Consider the following 16,348-nt stretch of genomic DNA (forward strand, 5'->3'; position numbering starts at 1 on the left):
TCTTCAATGACTGCCACAGTAACCCAAATGTACAAAAATTCAGTCTAAATTTCAAACTTTACTTTCCTTATTTGTTAATTTACCTATTAATCTAATCATCACTTCACAATACAAAACAACAGATAATTCATCAAATTATTTAGTAGATTAATTACAACAAAATTAAATGAATTAAAAATATGGAAGGCATTTATGAAAGATTGAGCAAGGAAGCAAACAAGACTCATAAATAGACAACAGCAAATAAAATAAATTTCATATTGGCTTAATGAGTAAAAATGAACACTAACAAAATATCAAATGGAACATTCACGAAACCTAAACGAGAATCATATAGAACTGGAATGAAATGGGAAGATGAACCTTTATATTGATTGACAAATTTGGCTTGTTACATCTGCACTCCAAAGGTGAACAAAGTGTAGGAGCCTGACCACCGACCGGAGCTCGGAACCTCGCCACAAACTCGAATTTGACTCAAACCCACTGCCATTGATGCCAACGTTGAAGCTAACAGAATGGCTATTTATGGGGCTGTTTCCACTGTTTTCCAGCTGAGTTTTTGTGGAGTTCATGGCTAGATTTCGCGGGTCTTTGGTGCTTATTTGTGACTGAAGTTTGCTGCGTTTTTTGGGTGGATTAAGAAGCGTTTCAGGCCTGAGTTTTCGTCGATGCTTTGGGGGTTAATGGCTGAAGTAGTGGCATTTCGAAAGGGGTGATTATGGGTTGGAATTTCGGAGGGGTTCAACTGGTTTGAGGGTGGAGTTTGGCTGAAAAAGAAAGGTCCTTTTAATGGTGGAAAACGGGTGTTGTTTATGAATGATGGAAATAGAAACTTGTCATTCTTAGCTACTATTTTTGGTACTATCTACTACTGGTTCATTTTTGTACAAAAATGCAAACGGAGAAAATGGGTGTTAGGTCTGAAGTTCAGCTAATTCCCATGGAGGAAAGCTGTTGGTTTTTTGTTTTTTTCAGAGGAATTGTTCCGTCTTTTCTTAGCTGCTGCTGCCCTCTTTTACAAAACGGTTGATTTCATAGAGTTTAGGGATCCCCCTCTATTTTAGATGTTAGATACTAAATTAGGTTAGGGATATGGGCCTAGGAATTATGGGCTAGGGAATTGGGTCAAAGACTAAAAAATGGACTACAAGATTTATAAAGACGGGATAAACCAACCTAAAACTAATTCCTCCTTCTAAAATTATATACAATTATAATATAAAAATATAAAACTAATTTTAATTAATTGAACTAAACTATATTAAAATATGAAACTATTTTTGTATTTTTAAGATTATATATAAAAATAAAAATAAGCTACTATTTTTGTATATTTTTTATTTAAATTTATGAAAGATGCATAAACTAAAATATTTTTGTAATTTTTATTTTTATTGTGACGAAATAAAGTAAAAAAAAAGTCAAAATTAGTTGAAATAGCTATATTAGGCCTAAACTAAATATTTACGTGCTAATATATAAAAAATCTTGGGGAGGGTCAAAAATCACATGTCTACAGGCAGCAGGCCTGGCAGAGAATTTCGAGTGTCGAAATTTTGGTTCTAAGCTTATTTGCTAGAATAAAAGGGAACATCTTTAGATTTGCTCGAGCTAATCTGCTCAACTGAGTTTTGGTAGCACGGGTAGGTGCACGAGGTGTTAAGTAGTGATTTCAGACTACTTTATTGCAGTTCTCGGCACGTTCGAGGACGAACATATGTTTAAGTGGGGGAGGATGTAACGGCCCGACCGGTCGTTTTGAGATCTAGCACATCGTTCAGCGGGTTGAGGCCCTGAGTAGCTTCACTTTAGGTATTATGACTTGTACGCATGGTCGAAATTGAATTCTGAGAAGTTCGAAGTTGATTTGGAGCGAGAATTCTCATTTCAGAAGCTTTAAGTTGAAAGAATTGAGTAAGATTGGATTTTTGAGTAAACGACCTCGGAATCGGGATTCGATGATTCTAGCAGGTTCGTATGATGATTTTGGACTTGGGCGTATGTCGGGATTGGATTTTGGAAGACCTGGGAGCGTTTCGGCACCTATTGTGGAAGTTAGCATTTTTGGAAAAATTTCATAAGTTTGGGTTGAAGTGCATTTCACTGTTATCGATGTCTGTTTGGGATTCTGAGTCTGGGAATAACATTGTATGGTGATTCTGGTGTTGGGAGCGCGATTGGTTTGGAGTCATTTGGCTAAAGTTGGAAATTTGAAGGTTTTTGAGAAGTTTGACCGGAAGTGGACCTTTTGATATCGGGGTCAGATTCCAATTCCGGAAGTTGGAATAGGTCCGTAATGTCGAATATGACTTGTGTGCAAAATTTGAGGTCAATCGGACGTGATTTGATAGGTTTACACATCGAAAGTAGAAGTTTGAAAATTTAAAGTTCATTAAGCTTGAATTGTAGTGTGATTCATAGTTTTAGCATTGTTTGACGTGATTTGAGGCTTCGAGCAGGTCCGCGTTATGTTATGGTACTAAGTTGTGTGATTGGACGGGGTCCCAGGGGCCTCGGGTGTGTTTCGGGTTGCATTGCACTCTTATTTGATGTTTCAACGTCGTTTCTTTGGGAATAAAGGGTACTACATTAATCAAATGAGCTTCAAATTCAGTTTTTATTGAACCATTAGATCAGTATCGTAATTACGGAGCCATAGCAAAAAGAATCATCGAATTTGGACATCGTATGAGGAAGTTATGCTCATTTTTGTGTCGGGAAAAACTGCTGCTTTTGGTATGGTCGCAATTGTGAACATATCCATCGCAATTGCGATGCCCAGTTCGCAATTGCAAACTTTTTGTCGCAAATGCGATCTTTTCCAGCCCTTCCTTGTTCGCAATTGCGAACCCTGGATCGCAAATGCAACATCTGCAGCTTGTTTTCAGCTGTGTAACTCGGGTTTTTGCTTCATTTTATCATATTTTGAACCCTAGGTCCTAGAGTGGGTGATTTTGAGAAAGGATTTTTGTATCAAATCATTGGTTAAGTGACTCTAACCAATTTTCAATTATATTTTGTGATTATACCTTAGATTTAACATCAAAATTCATGAGAATCTAAAGGAAAATTTGGGGTTTTAAAGAAAAACCTAGAAATTGAGATTTTTGGATTTTGACCACGATTTTGGGCATGGAATTGAGAATAATTTATATATTTGAGTTCGTGAGGTCATGGGAACTTTATCTTCAAAAAATTTCGGAATCCGGGCATGTGGGCCTAAGGGCAATTTTGTCAACTTTTCTATCGAGTTAGGAATTATTATAAATTGGACTATAATAAGTAATTGAACATGTATTAATAGGTTTACATAATTATTGGCTAGTTTTGGAGCATTTTTGCATCGATTTGAGTCTTCGGAAGGGCGTGGAATGCCGGTTATGGAACTTCGGAGCGAGGTGAGTCTCCTTCCTAACTTTGTAAGAGGCAATTACCCCCATAGGTGAACCAAATTAATATGTGCCTCTATTTGTGGGGGATACGTACGCACGAGGTGACGAGAGTCCGTATGTAGCTACTAGTTATGCCTATGTCCGGGTAGTTTTAGATTTACACCATGCCTTATTGATATTATTGTTGATTTATGTTTATTGTTTATCTTGAGAAGAAGAGAGATTGAGTTTGCTTAGTAAATCTCTTGAAAAGAGTCGAAATTGAGGAATTTGAGATCTTAAAAGTTTTTATTTGAACTTCGTATTTTTGAAATGAATTGAAGGAATATTATAATAGCTTAAGAAATCTATGTGTAATCATGTTGCATGTATGTTTCGCGAGTGGGGTAATTTCCTTAAAAAGCTACAAGCTGAATTTTCCTTATTTTGAAAAGAATCAAGAAAGATAGATGATTTTAATGTTAAATTTATATTTCCGCGTCATAAGTATGATATGTGAGCGGGGTGATTCCTTAAATTTATATTTTACCGCGTCGCACGTTTGATTTGCGAGCAGGGTATTTCCTTATACTACTCTTATGGGATCGGGCCATTCGCCTCGGCAGGATTTATGTACCACACTCTCATGGGAGCGGGCCGTTCGCCACGGCAGGTTAATAGATGCATGGTTCATGTCGTTCGACCCTCGGCAGTGCACATTTTTCTTTTATGTTGGATCGGGTCGTACGCCTCGGCATTCTCTCTCTCTCTCTCTCTCTCTCTATATATATATATATATATATATATATATATATATATATATATACACACACACACACATCATTCTTATGGGACTCGTGCATAACATTTGGCTAGCAGCCAGTGTATTTCAGGATCTTTCCCTGAAATTGTAACAACCATTTTATGAAAGCCACTATACCTTTATGTATATGTTTCGATTACGGAGGGAACATGCTAGTTGAGAGCTTGAGTATAGTCGTAAAGAAGGGAATTGTTTCATGCATTTTATACATGTTTGTTTAATATGTTTACTTTGCTTCATATTTATTCACTTCTTTACTGTATTTGATGTCATTGGACCACTAGTAAGTGTCGAAGTCGATCTCTCGTCACTACCTCTTCGAGGTTAGGCGGGATACTTACTGGGTACACGTTGTTTTTGTACTTATGCTACACTTGCTGTGCATTTTTGTTGCACAGGTACATATTTTTCTTGTGGCTTAATTCAGCGCAGCGGCATGGTTGATACGGAGACTGGGGTGAGCTGCATTTCTCGAGACGGTCCTCAACCAGCAGAGTCTCCTTCAAAGTAGTGTTTTGTATTTCCTTTACTGTCCAATTTGTATTTCGGATGGTTAGTGTATTACATTGTTCCCTAGAAATTGCTCATGCACTTGTGACACCGGGTTTTGGGATGACTAAAGAATTATTTAGTATTTAGGTTTGTTAAAGAGATCATTATTTATTTAGTGAAATTCTTTATTAATTATTTAATATTTAAAAGGGAATGATTTCAAAATAGTAAAACGAGAAATTTTTAGTTATTGGGTGTTGGCTTGCCTGACAGTGGTGTCCGGTGCCATCATGATCCTTAGTGGATTTTGGATCGTGACATATCAGTGCCGAATTGATTGACTCAGCAATATTTGATGTCATAGTCCATCCCCGATTAATAAGTGCATACAACCTAGCCCACTTTTCGTATCCAGCTAATTCCAAGTAATCTTTCACCCGAATATCTACCTTTTCCATTAGACTATCAAATTCATCATGGGTGTATGTTTTTGCCATTGAAAAGTATACTTTGCTCAATTTCTCATGACTCTTTTGAATTTTTTATATACGGTGTTCCATAGATGTCATATACAAGCAAAATGGGGAATGGTAAGATACACCCTGGATACAAATTTGATGATGCTTTCATTCCTATATGAAACAATGCTCATGTTTTTCCATTCGCCATAAGCTACCTTGAATTGCTCAAAGAACCACAACCAAGTAGCATCATTCTCTGAATCAACTGCATCATATGCTAGTGGCAGTATATGATCATATATATACAATTGCCTACAAACAAAAAATCTCATTACGGTTGTATTAAATAATTAGATTAGCAGTTTATATGTTAGTGTAACTTGTATGGACTTTTTTTTAATTGACTAACATGTACCATCCAACGTGCTAGCCGAAACGAATGTCCCTATGTATGCTGATTTCAGGTGGCTGCCATCCACAACGAAGATAGGTGTACAATAATCGAATCTCTTTATAAAAGCATACAACGATATATACAAATGCATGAACTCATTTTTAGGAGATTTTTACATTCTAATATGTGAACCAGGATAAGTTATATTCAATGTATATAAGTACCCTGGTAATTTATTATTGAATCAGCTGGTTCACCCCTCAGAAAATTTACTGCCTTTTCTCTTGCGCGTCACGCCAACATGTAACTAACATCGACATCAAAGTCCAATTTCACATCATCAATTATATCATTTGGCATGTATTTCCCCTTATGATTAGTAAATTTGGACCTAATCATTCCCCCAAACAACTTACTGGTTGCTTGACGTTGCTCATACACCTTATCCTTCAACGAACATGTATGCTTATCATTGAACTCCCTCACTTTGAACATTTGTGACTTGTTAATATTAGAAGCCTTAAATTTCCATTCACAATGCTCCTAAACACATAACAAGATATAGCTGCAAATACATTTTTGTTACACATACAATTGGTTATATTGGCATATGAGTACATTATATACAGATCATAGCAGGATAATGTTGAGTACAGTTGTATAAACGAGGCATTATACAATGAAATACAATGTATGTCACATGAATACATCATGGAAAATGTTGAATACAACATATAAAACAGTGTATTATAAATACATTAATATAGATGGTTCATTACTCCTATAATTGATTCAGCACATATTATTCCAAACACTGATACAGAAACATACAGTGAAAGACAACATATATTATGAATACACCACAATATGTGCTGTATTCATAATATGCTATTATGAATACAACATAAATCGATTTTGAATACACAAACATACAGTTGAATACAACATATAGTATGAAGTTGTAGCATGTAATTGCAGTCAAATCTGATAACATTTGACCTATCAACCCGGAATTGAAATCTTTCAGCAATTGTATATTGCTCCATCACCGCCTTTAATGTGGCTGTATCCTTAAATACTTATCAAACCATCACCTTTTTTTATTAGTATTTGAAATTATCAAATCCCTTTCCGGTTCGAAAACCTCAATTGGTTCACCTGAGTTTAAAGACGCAAGTGTAAGTATATCAAACGTATCAAATGTATTCACACCATCAGTAGAGTCAAGTTGCATTAGGCCATTTTGAATTATACTTCCTCCTTCTACAATATCCAATGTAGTTATACACAATGGATACATCCTGAATTCTTTGTTCTTCTTTTTCAACTCTACATACACCATAAAACCCATGTCGTTATGTATTTCCCTAGGCGTGCAATTTCCTTCCATTTTATATTCAATTTTAATTGACTTGGTATTCAAATCTATGTCAAAAGCATACTCCTTTATCAATATCCCCTCAATCGAATAATCGACATAACAATTTTCATTGTTCCACTTCCCAGAGTGACAAATTAGCATTGTTAAGCTTGTCATCTAGTAAATCGAATTATTAAATATTCTGTAAATACTTGTATCAATGTCGGGCAGAAAAATTCCTATCAATGACGGTCGAATCAAACCCTCGAACTATCTCAGGAAAAAAATTGACTAAATCTCTGAAGCTCTGCAGATTATGTTATATAGAAGCTGAATATACAATACTCTGTTTTTTGTGTTTAGCGTCTGAAAAAACATGCTAATTAATTGGGTTGATAATGAAGCGTGTTAGAATTGATTTTGTTGAGTTATATTATGAGTGTATCACGCTAGTTGATCCTCTTTCCGTTATTAGACAGTTGTGCAGACGTATTTTTAAGGTGATTGTCGTTAGTGTATTCATGAATACATGGCGCAAATACAGCGAAATACAGTCACATACAGTTGGAATCCTTTGTTTTTAGGCGATTTTTGCTATTGTATTCATGAATACAATAGCGCGAATACAATGAACACACTACCGTAATAACTTAATAGTAGCTAAAGAAAGTAATTATGTATATAGTAGTTATAAAAAGTTAATAGCCACTAAATAATAATGATTCTTCGCAACCTTTTGAGTTCAATCTCAGTTAGAAGCAGCTTGTTGGGTTGAGTCTAGTTGGCCTGTGACCCTGTATCTCTTTGGAAAGAGGTCAATATAAGTTAACTTCTATATTTCCTCTAAAACATGAGTTATAATAAGGAATTTTCACACAGTTTACTTAACTCAAACTATTAAAATTTGTCTACTGAATTTATTAGTTACTTTTTCAAACATGTATGGATAGAGTATTCGCTAATTCTATATATTATATTTATATATTTATTTATTATTTTTAGTTTAAACGGTTGATTGAGCGACTATTGTATATAATAATACAACTTGATAGCTCAAATGTCGATGTAGCATTATACTACTGAACCTTTTCATAGATCAATAGCTGCAACAGTTTGTTGTATGATAACTTGTTAAAGTTTTTCCCAAAATGAGAAAGTGTAAAGTTATCTTAATTACTCCTATTAATTTGGTTAGACAAAGAACATTTTTTTTTTTTTTGGTAATTATAGATTTTATATTTACCAGGTAAATATTTACATTTTAACTAGACAAAAAATATTCAAGCCAACTATATATATATAGCAAAAGCAACGTTGTACTCATGTACCTTCCATTTTCCCATATCATGAAGACTGCCAGGTTGCTCTACAAATAAAATTTGGTGATTCAAAATATTATAAGAATTTTTGTTCGTTTAAAATTTTTTTGGTAAAACATGTTTGTTTATAGATTTCATCCATGTTTTGGAAGATTTTGAAAATAAAATTTTCAAATTTTAAAATTAGCTCTAGACCTATTTTTGGCCCAAAATATCATTTTTTTTATTTGTTAACAATTTCAAAAATTATCCCAAACTTTTATATTTTATAAAAAAACCATCATCTATTATGACCCAACTAACCATCAGCTAATTACTATTATTTCTTTTCGACTGATGGATCTTGTAATATTATTGCAATTTGACGAATTATAGTGGCTAGTAACTGTGTTATTAGCAAAATATCAGGTTATAGTTTTAGGATATTGTATTATGTAGTTCATTATAAAAATAATATTTTTGTACCAAACTTATCTATGTTCAGGACTATAGTTTATGATAATGATAACGAATGACATCAATGAAGATTCTACATATACAAGATTAGCAAGTTTATTCGTTTGGTATTGTTGGGTATTTTTGATAATTTTTAGAATTTATGGCTATAAGTCACATTTCGTGTTTTTCAAAAAAAAAAAAAGTGAAATATGTTTTGAAAAATTATGTCCAAATATATTTTCATCTTCAAATCAAAACTTCATCTAAATCAGATTTTTTAAAATAAATTTGGGAATCTATAGCCAAACGCTAGCTAAGAGTCTTCGGGAAGTAAAGGGCGGGCCGGTGCATGAAGCATTCAACATTCACGTAGGGTTTGAGGAAGGACCGCACCTCGAGGAAGAATCTCATTCGATCTCCGAGCTTATAACCAACCTATGAACAATGGTCTGTCTCGTCTAGTTGGTCTCTTTCTTGGCATAAAGAGTCGTCAGTACTGAAAAAGCCCTGGCATTGCCTTCGGGAAATCTAGGAGGAATGTGATATGGACAACCTACTTTAATGCAAGTATCAATGACTGATTCTACGGTTTGAACCTGTGACATACAGGTCATACAAAGACAATTTTACCGTTGCTCTAAGGCTTTCCTTAAGAAAGTAAAATCTTAAAACTAACACAGACAAAAACCAAAATCTTTTACACATCGAATTGTAAGAATAGATCAACACTGCTCAGATTCTGCAACGTTATATTGTCAAAATTTATACACATTAACCAAAGTTGATTAAATTCTTATCCAAAATTATCCTTTTTGTGTATTGCTTCAATGAATATGGTTGTGATTAATTGAAACCAATCAAGGCTGGAGTGTTGTACTCTTTTATTGAAATTGATGGCTGTGTATTGTACTTGTCAGCCTGGTGTGCCGTGGCCTGTAGGGCATGGTAGGACAAAAGGCAGGTGTGGATACACTTTGTCCAAAACGGCGTCCCGTGACACTGTTTTACGAAATATATATACATAAATAATAAGTAAAATAAAACTATCAAGTATAAATATAAAAAGAATATCACTTATTCTTATAATTATTATTTTTTATTTCTTCAAATATTAGCCCTTTCTTTTATTTTTTCTAAGCCGAAGCAGCTTCTTTGCCTTCTTAACAGAGGGATAAGGTCCGCGTACATTCTAATCCTTCCAGACCCCATTTATGGGATGACACTAAATTTGTTATTATTGTTATTATATTTCTTCAAATATTAACACCGCTTATTAAAAATTCTACGTCGCGAAAAAAAGTGGGTGGGGATACTCAGTTACTTTATTGTCTTTATTATTTTAAGCCGAGGGTCTACCTGAAGCAACTTCTCTATTTTCTTAAAGGCAGGAATAAGGTCTGTTTATATATTACCCTCCTCGGACCTTACTTACCGTATTATACTAAATTTATTATTATTATTATTATATTTAATTTAAATATTAACACCGCTTATTAAAAATTCTACGACACGGCGAAAAGGGAGTGGGGGTCCTCAGTTACTTTATTATCTTTATTACTGCCTTTTTGGGACAATAAGCATGCTCTGTAAAGCCTTCCTGGCTGATATTCCAATACTGAATTTCTCTAAAGTCCATATTTTGTTCCCATATTGCGCCAATATGTCATGTCTTTGCACCAGCATTATAAAGAAAAGAAATAAAAGGAAAAATATATAGATAAATAAATTCTTTTTCTTTTTTCAAAGAAATTAAACAAAAAACGTTAAAACAAACAAATTTCGAAAATAATTTTTTTGCATTAATTTGTTCAAGCAAGTTTCAACCAAACAATGAAACGCGTTGTAATATTAGAAGGGGCGAATGTAAAATAGCGATGCTGGGTTCATCTAAACAATATAACTCCCGTTTGACAATAAAATTTGGGAGCTTTTTTTAAAATTTTGTTTCCAAATATTTGTTTGTTTATAAATTCTAACCATTTTGTGACAGATTTTGAAAACAAAATCTTCAAATCCCAAAAATAGTTCTAGAGTAGTTTTTGAAGTTTTTCACTCACAAATTTTCAATTTTTTCGAGTAAAATGTATGTCCAAACATAATTTTAATTTTTAAAAATTATTTTTTATCATATTTTAATTTTCTTTTTTTCAAGTTTCAACTAAATCTATATACAAACGCTAGCATAGATTTTGTCACATGGTGTGAAAAGTCACACAAGTGTCATTGGTTAATACTCCTTGAAATGTCATAATCAACACTAGGATATGTAGAAGAATGTCTGAGTTTTTTATTAGCAGTTTAATTCCAAATTTTACTAATAAGTTACAGTTGGAGGTTAAGTTTTACATCCCATTAATTTAATAAATTAATTTTTTTAATTCTTGAAATGTCATTTTCAGTCATCTGTGGTCCGCAACCGGCCGAGCCGTCCACTTCTTTTGGAGTTTAATATTATTGAAATGGCTAACCATATGAAAGCTTTGTGATGATTATCTGAAATTTAAAATGTAGTAAGATAATTGCCTATTTTTAATTGAGTTATAACTTTATAATTTTTTGGGTACTGATATTCGAAATTTATTGATTAGATTACTTTAAATTTGAGTAGAATAGGTCCATTAAAATGGTCAAACGCCCGTAATTAGTTTCTACCAAAAAAAAAAATTCTATTTTTAAAGTTAAAACTTGAGACCTTTATTAGAAATTTCAACTCTCTTTGCCACGTTTCTTGAGACCATATTTTATTGGAACAATTTTCTCAATAATTTAATGATAATTTACATTACGTGCTCTTATTAACTTCTAAGGGCTCTTTTAGTAGGAGGGACAAGGGATGATCAGCTTCGAACTTAAATTTGAGATAAGTTTATTTCATATTTTGTTGGAATAAAATCGTAATATAAGTGTATAACTAATATCAGAATTAGTTATTTCGGGATTGTACTGTTTTTTTATCCCTATGGAAGGGTAGGATAACTAATCCCAATATAACTAATTCCGGGATAATTAATCATGAGGTATTTTTACCTTCTGTAGCAAAGGTTAACACCTTATTTATTTTAAATAAATACCATTTAAAAAAATTATATTCTATAGATACATTTTAATGTTTATAACAAAATATATAATTTTGGTTACCTCTTATCCCTAAGCCACTAAATACGCTATTCAATTACACTATTTTCTTTCTCTCTCTACTTTGATATATGCCATTCTCTTCCCCCATTCCCTGAAAACACAACTCAGGGCTCCGCTCGCTGCCATATTTCTTTGTTTCTGTTTGTCAAGTCTCCACAATGCTCTCTCGTTTCATCTCCAAATCCTCACACCTCCGACTCTTAACCTTGCTTCCTTCCAAAACCCACTTCTTAAACCCTAAACCTATTTCCACTATACCCTCTTTTCCTATTCCCAAGCCATGTTTCTTCCCCAACAACTCCCATTTCTTCTCCACAAGTAACAACAACAATGGCAAAGATTCAGAGCCATCATCTTCTGATTTGTGGAAACTTTTTTCTGAAACTGATCAATTACTGATCAATGAATACATAAAAAGTGTTGAGGGTATACAATCACAGGTTCTTGATGATAGGTCTTGGGCTAAACAAGAACAAGAAGAGAGTGGTGATGTGTTTAAAGAAAACACGGGTGTTGGTGGATGTGGTGAGGATGAGATTCGCCGGAAATTAGGGTTTGTTCTTGAACAAAGATGACGGAGTTTGGGGTTGACCGACTTGATTTTCTGTTAATATATTTCAATGTATTTTCAACGTATCACGATGTATTTTCATGTATTTCATTGTATTCGTTGTTTTTTTCCATTATAATTCAATGTATCTCGTTGTATTCCATGTATTTCATTGTATTCACTGTCTCGTTTATGCCATGAATGTATTCATATGTTTTTTAAATTAATATAATTTATGTATTCAGATGTATTATATAATTTCTCTGAAGATTGCTATATTTTTGGGGTATTTTTTGGTTGAGAATCTTTTTTTATACAAGGAAATACAAAATTTGTGTGTTATAATTGAGTTTGTTGAGTTATATTAAGAGTCTATTATGTTAATTGATTCACTGTCCGTTCAAAAATAGTGTAATCCCTTGTTTCACGCCGTGAATACAGTCGAATATAGTCGAATACATTAATTTGTCCAGTTGTAATCCCATGTTTCACGCCATGAATACAGTCGACTACAATAACTGATTAACTGGACTTCCCTGATTCACGCCTATTTTTGCTACTGTATTCATGAATACAGTAGCTTCAATACATCTAATACATCTTATATCAACAGAAAACGTATCTACAATCCGTAATATAGCAAATGGTATCTATAAATAACTAATTAAAACTAAAAGATAGTGCTTTATAAAAATTTCTCTACCTTGTTTCTCAACCAATTCCCTCCATTTCAAATTAGATGAGGTATTTTTCTTTTTAGTCTGTTCCAAAATAAATGACACGTTTCTAATTTTGGAAGTAATTCAACTTTAAACTCTTCATTTTATCCATTTTATCCTTAATAAGAAGTTTTTATAACCACACAAATGTTATGGCCCCTTAAGCTTTTAAGACCATAAATTTTAAAAATCTTCCCTTATTTTTTAAAAAATTTGTGTCGAGTCAAATTACCTCGTCTAAATTGAAACGAAACGAGTATTAAATAATTGGAAAAATTGTTATGATGAAATATTAGCAAAAAGAGTATATTCCGTGGCAGATGCCAAATAAGGTTGATTAAGCAACCCAAGGATCTAGTACTCTTATAACTATTCGTGAATTTTCAAGACTTTCTGATGGGACGTTACATCATTGTGTTAATGTTCTTCTAAAATATCTCCAAATGTATAATTTTTTTTTCGCTTTTTTGTGTATAATTATGTATAATCAGTATATAATCTATGTATATCGGCTAGGAAAGTTAAACAATAAACTTATGCCCCGTTTGGCCATGAGTTTTCCCAAAACAAATTTGGAATTTATTTTCAAAACTCATGTTTGGCCATAAATTTTCTCGCATTTTGGCAAAATCCCAAATTTTAAAATCACCATAATTGCTGATTTTGGGCCAAAATCCCAAAACTTGGGAATTATATACATGTTTTTCCAAAATAAAGTTGAGAAATATGTTTTGAAAACGTATGTCGAAACACATTTTCATCTTCAAATCAAATTTCCCCCAAATTAGATTTTTCAAAATAAATATGAGATCTATGGCCAAACGCTAGCTTAGCTGGCTATTTGCGTAAAAATCCCTTTTATTGGGGGCAAAAGTTTAGTTTGACCAGTAATGATTGAGAAATGACGTGAATGCTTTCTGCAGGGATGGAGTCAAACTGAATCATTTGTTATAAAGGAACTCTTTCATTTGAAAATTTAATATAAGCTCTACTTTTAATGGATTCAAATTTTAACTTTCAAGTTAATTTACTTTGCCTTTATATGACCCCAAAAAAAAAAAAATTTACTAGCTACCATCTTATAATTTTATATATTAACCATGTAGAAGTTGGAACATAGTTGACGAATTTTGGAGCAGTGGTAAAATATAATATATAGTTCAAGAGTTCGGGCCGTGTAAGTAGCCACTAATACTTGTATTAGGGTAGACTATCTATATTACACCCTTTGAGGTGCCGCCTTAATTTCTCCGAATCCTACATGAGCGCAAGTTGCCATGTGCATCAGACTGCCTTTTTTGTTGAAGTCGGAACATAAAAGGAGAACCTTGAAGCAACGGAAAAATGTAATTTATAGGCCATGAATTCGAGCCGTAGAAGCAGTCATAATTAATGCATGCATTAAGGTAGACTAACTATATCATACCTTTGGAGTGCGCTATTTTCTTGAACCCTACGTGAACGCGAGATGTCTTATGCGTCACGCGCTTTTTAATGTGGAAGTTGTAACTTACTACTTAAATTTTCTTTTAGATTTTCAATTCCCATATTAAGATAGTCTCTTTTAAAAAAATAAAAAATCCATGTAAATGGCCAAATGACGAAAAGTCGGTTGGATATCCGTTATTGGAGACCACCTTGGTTCAACATTTGGCCCACTCTAGGGTGTATTCCAAACAATCAATCAAAAAGTGTAATACATACATTTGATATGATAGGAATACAACTATTATTTAATTTTGTGAAAAAAAAAAATTGAGCATTTAATCTAATATTCAAGGCAATGAATTAGGGGTGGGCATATATCGGATAAAATCGATAACCCGAACCGTTAATTCTTTATTGGGTTATCGGTATTGGGTTATTGGGTTAACGGTTCGGTAACAGGTTAATTTTTTTTTATTGGGTTATCGGTCGGGCTCGGTTTGCATTTTTGTTATTGGGTAAAAATCGATAACCCAATAAGAATGATGTAATTTACTAATTTACCCTTAAGTATATACTAGGGTTATTTATTTTCCTAATTCCCTCTTCACTCTTCAGTCTTCAGTCGTTTGTCTCTCAGTTCTCATTCTTGTTTCCGTCGCAGCCCCCAAGAGTCAAGATGCAAGACTCACCACCAGTTCTCCGCCAGACATCAGTAGATACTGCACAGAAGTGGGAGCATGCTTTTGTTAAGAAACAACAAAAATTGGCAGTTTACACGTTCTGGCAGTTTGGTTTCTTTGTTTTATATATTGCAAATTTTTTTAGTTGTTTTATGTTATCGGGTAAACCGATAACCGAACCGATAACGATATATAACCGATAACCGATAACCAATATCTTATCGGTTTGATTATCGGGTTATGATATTTGTAAACCGATAACCGATAGGCAAAACTGATAATATTCAAAATCGAACCGAACCGACCGATGCCCACCCCTACCATGAATGGAATGACTCGAGACATCATAAATTCCTTTGTAAATCCTTTTATAATGGATGCGATCAATATGAAAAGAAAAATAAATTATGCAATCAGGATCATCAATATTTAATTTTGATACCATGTGAAAGAATTTAAACATCCAATTGAAATGTTAAATAATTATTAGAATGACTCAAAACATTATAAAGACCATAAGAAACCATTACAAAATAGGAAAAATGACACAGTATAGCCGCTGTAAAAATAATAGCCGGAAAATGTATAAAATTTATATATTTTTTTTTGTAGATATATACATTCTGTATGTTACATACAAAAATTATATAAATTTTATATACTTTTTTGGCTAACAAATATAAATAGTTTATGGCGCGGGCTAAACGTGATAATATCCCTACAAAATAACGAGGGACAACTATAATATTGACAATGTATATATTTTGTTCAAACAAATACATTGACCACATGTACATTAATTAACTATTATTAATATTATGCATTAAGTTTCAAATCCAACTATGAAAAAGGAAAACAAGAAAAATAGTACCAACATTAAATTGACAGTTCAAAACTCACATGAAGCAATGTGTGGAGGACCAATTTTATTTTAGGAGTGAAGAAAAAGTATGTTTTGTGACATTGAAAGAGTTCCTATTTTTATTTAGAAAAAAGAGAAATAGACATAAACCAATAAAGTTGTTTTTGTGCCTCTTTTTTCCTTCCCATTTTCATGAATAAAAATTCATAACAATATTGTTATCCTTCATATAAAATACTAGAAAAAAATGGAGTAGCAAGTAATCCTTCATCCTTAACCAGATGTCTCGGGTTCTAGTTTTTGGGTATGG

The sequence above is a fragment of the Nicotiana tabacum genome, chromosome 16 (genome assembly GCF_000715075.1).
Source record: "Nicotiana tabacum cultivar K326 chromosome 16, ASM71507v2, whole genome shotgun sequence".
NCBI classification, from domain to species: domain Eukaryota; kingdom Viridiplantae; phylum Streptophyta; class Magnoliopsida; order Solanales; family Solanaceae; genus Nicotiana; species Nicotiana tabacum.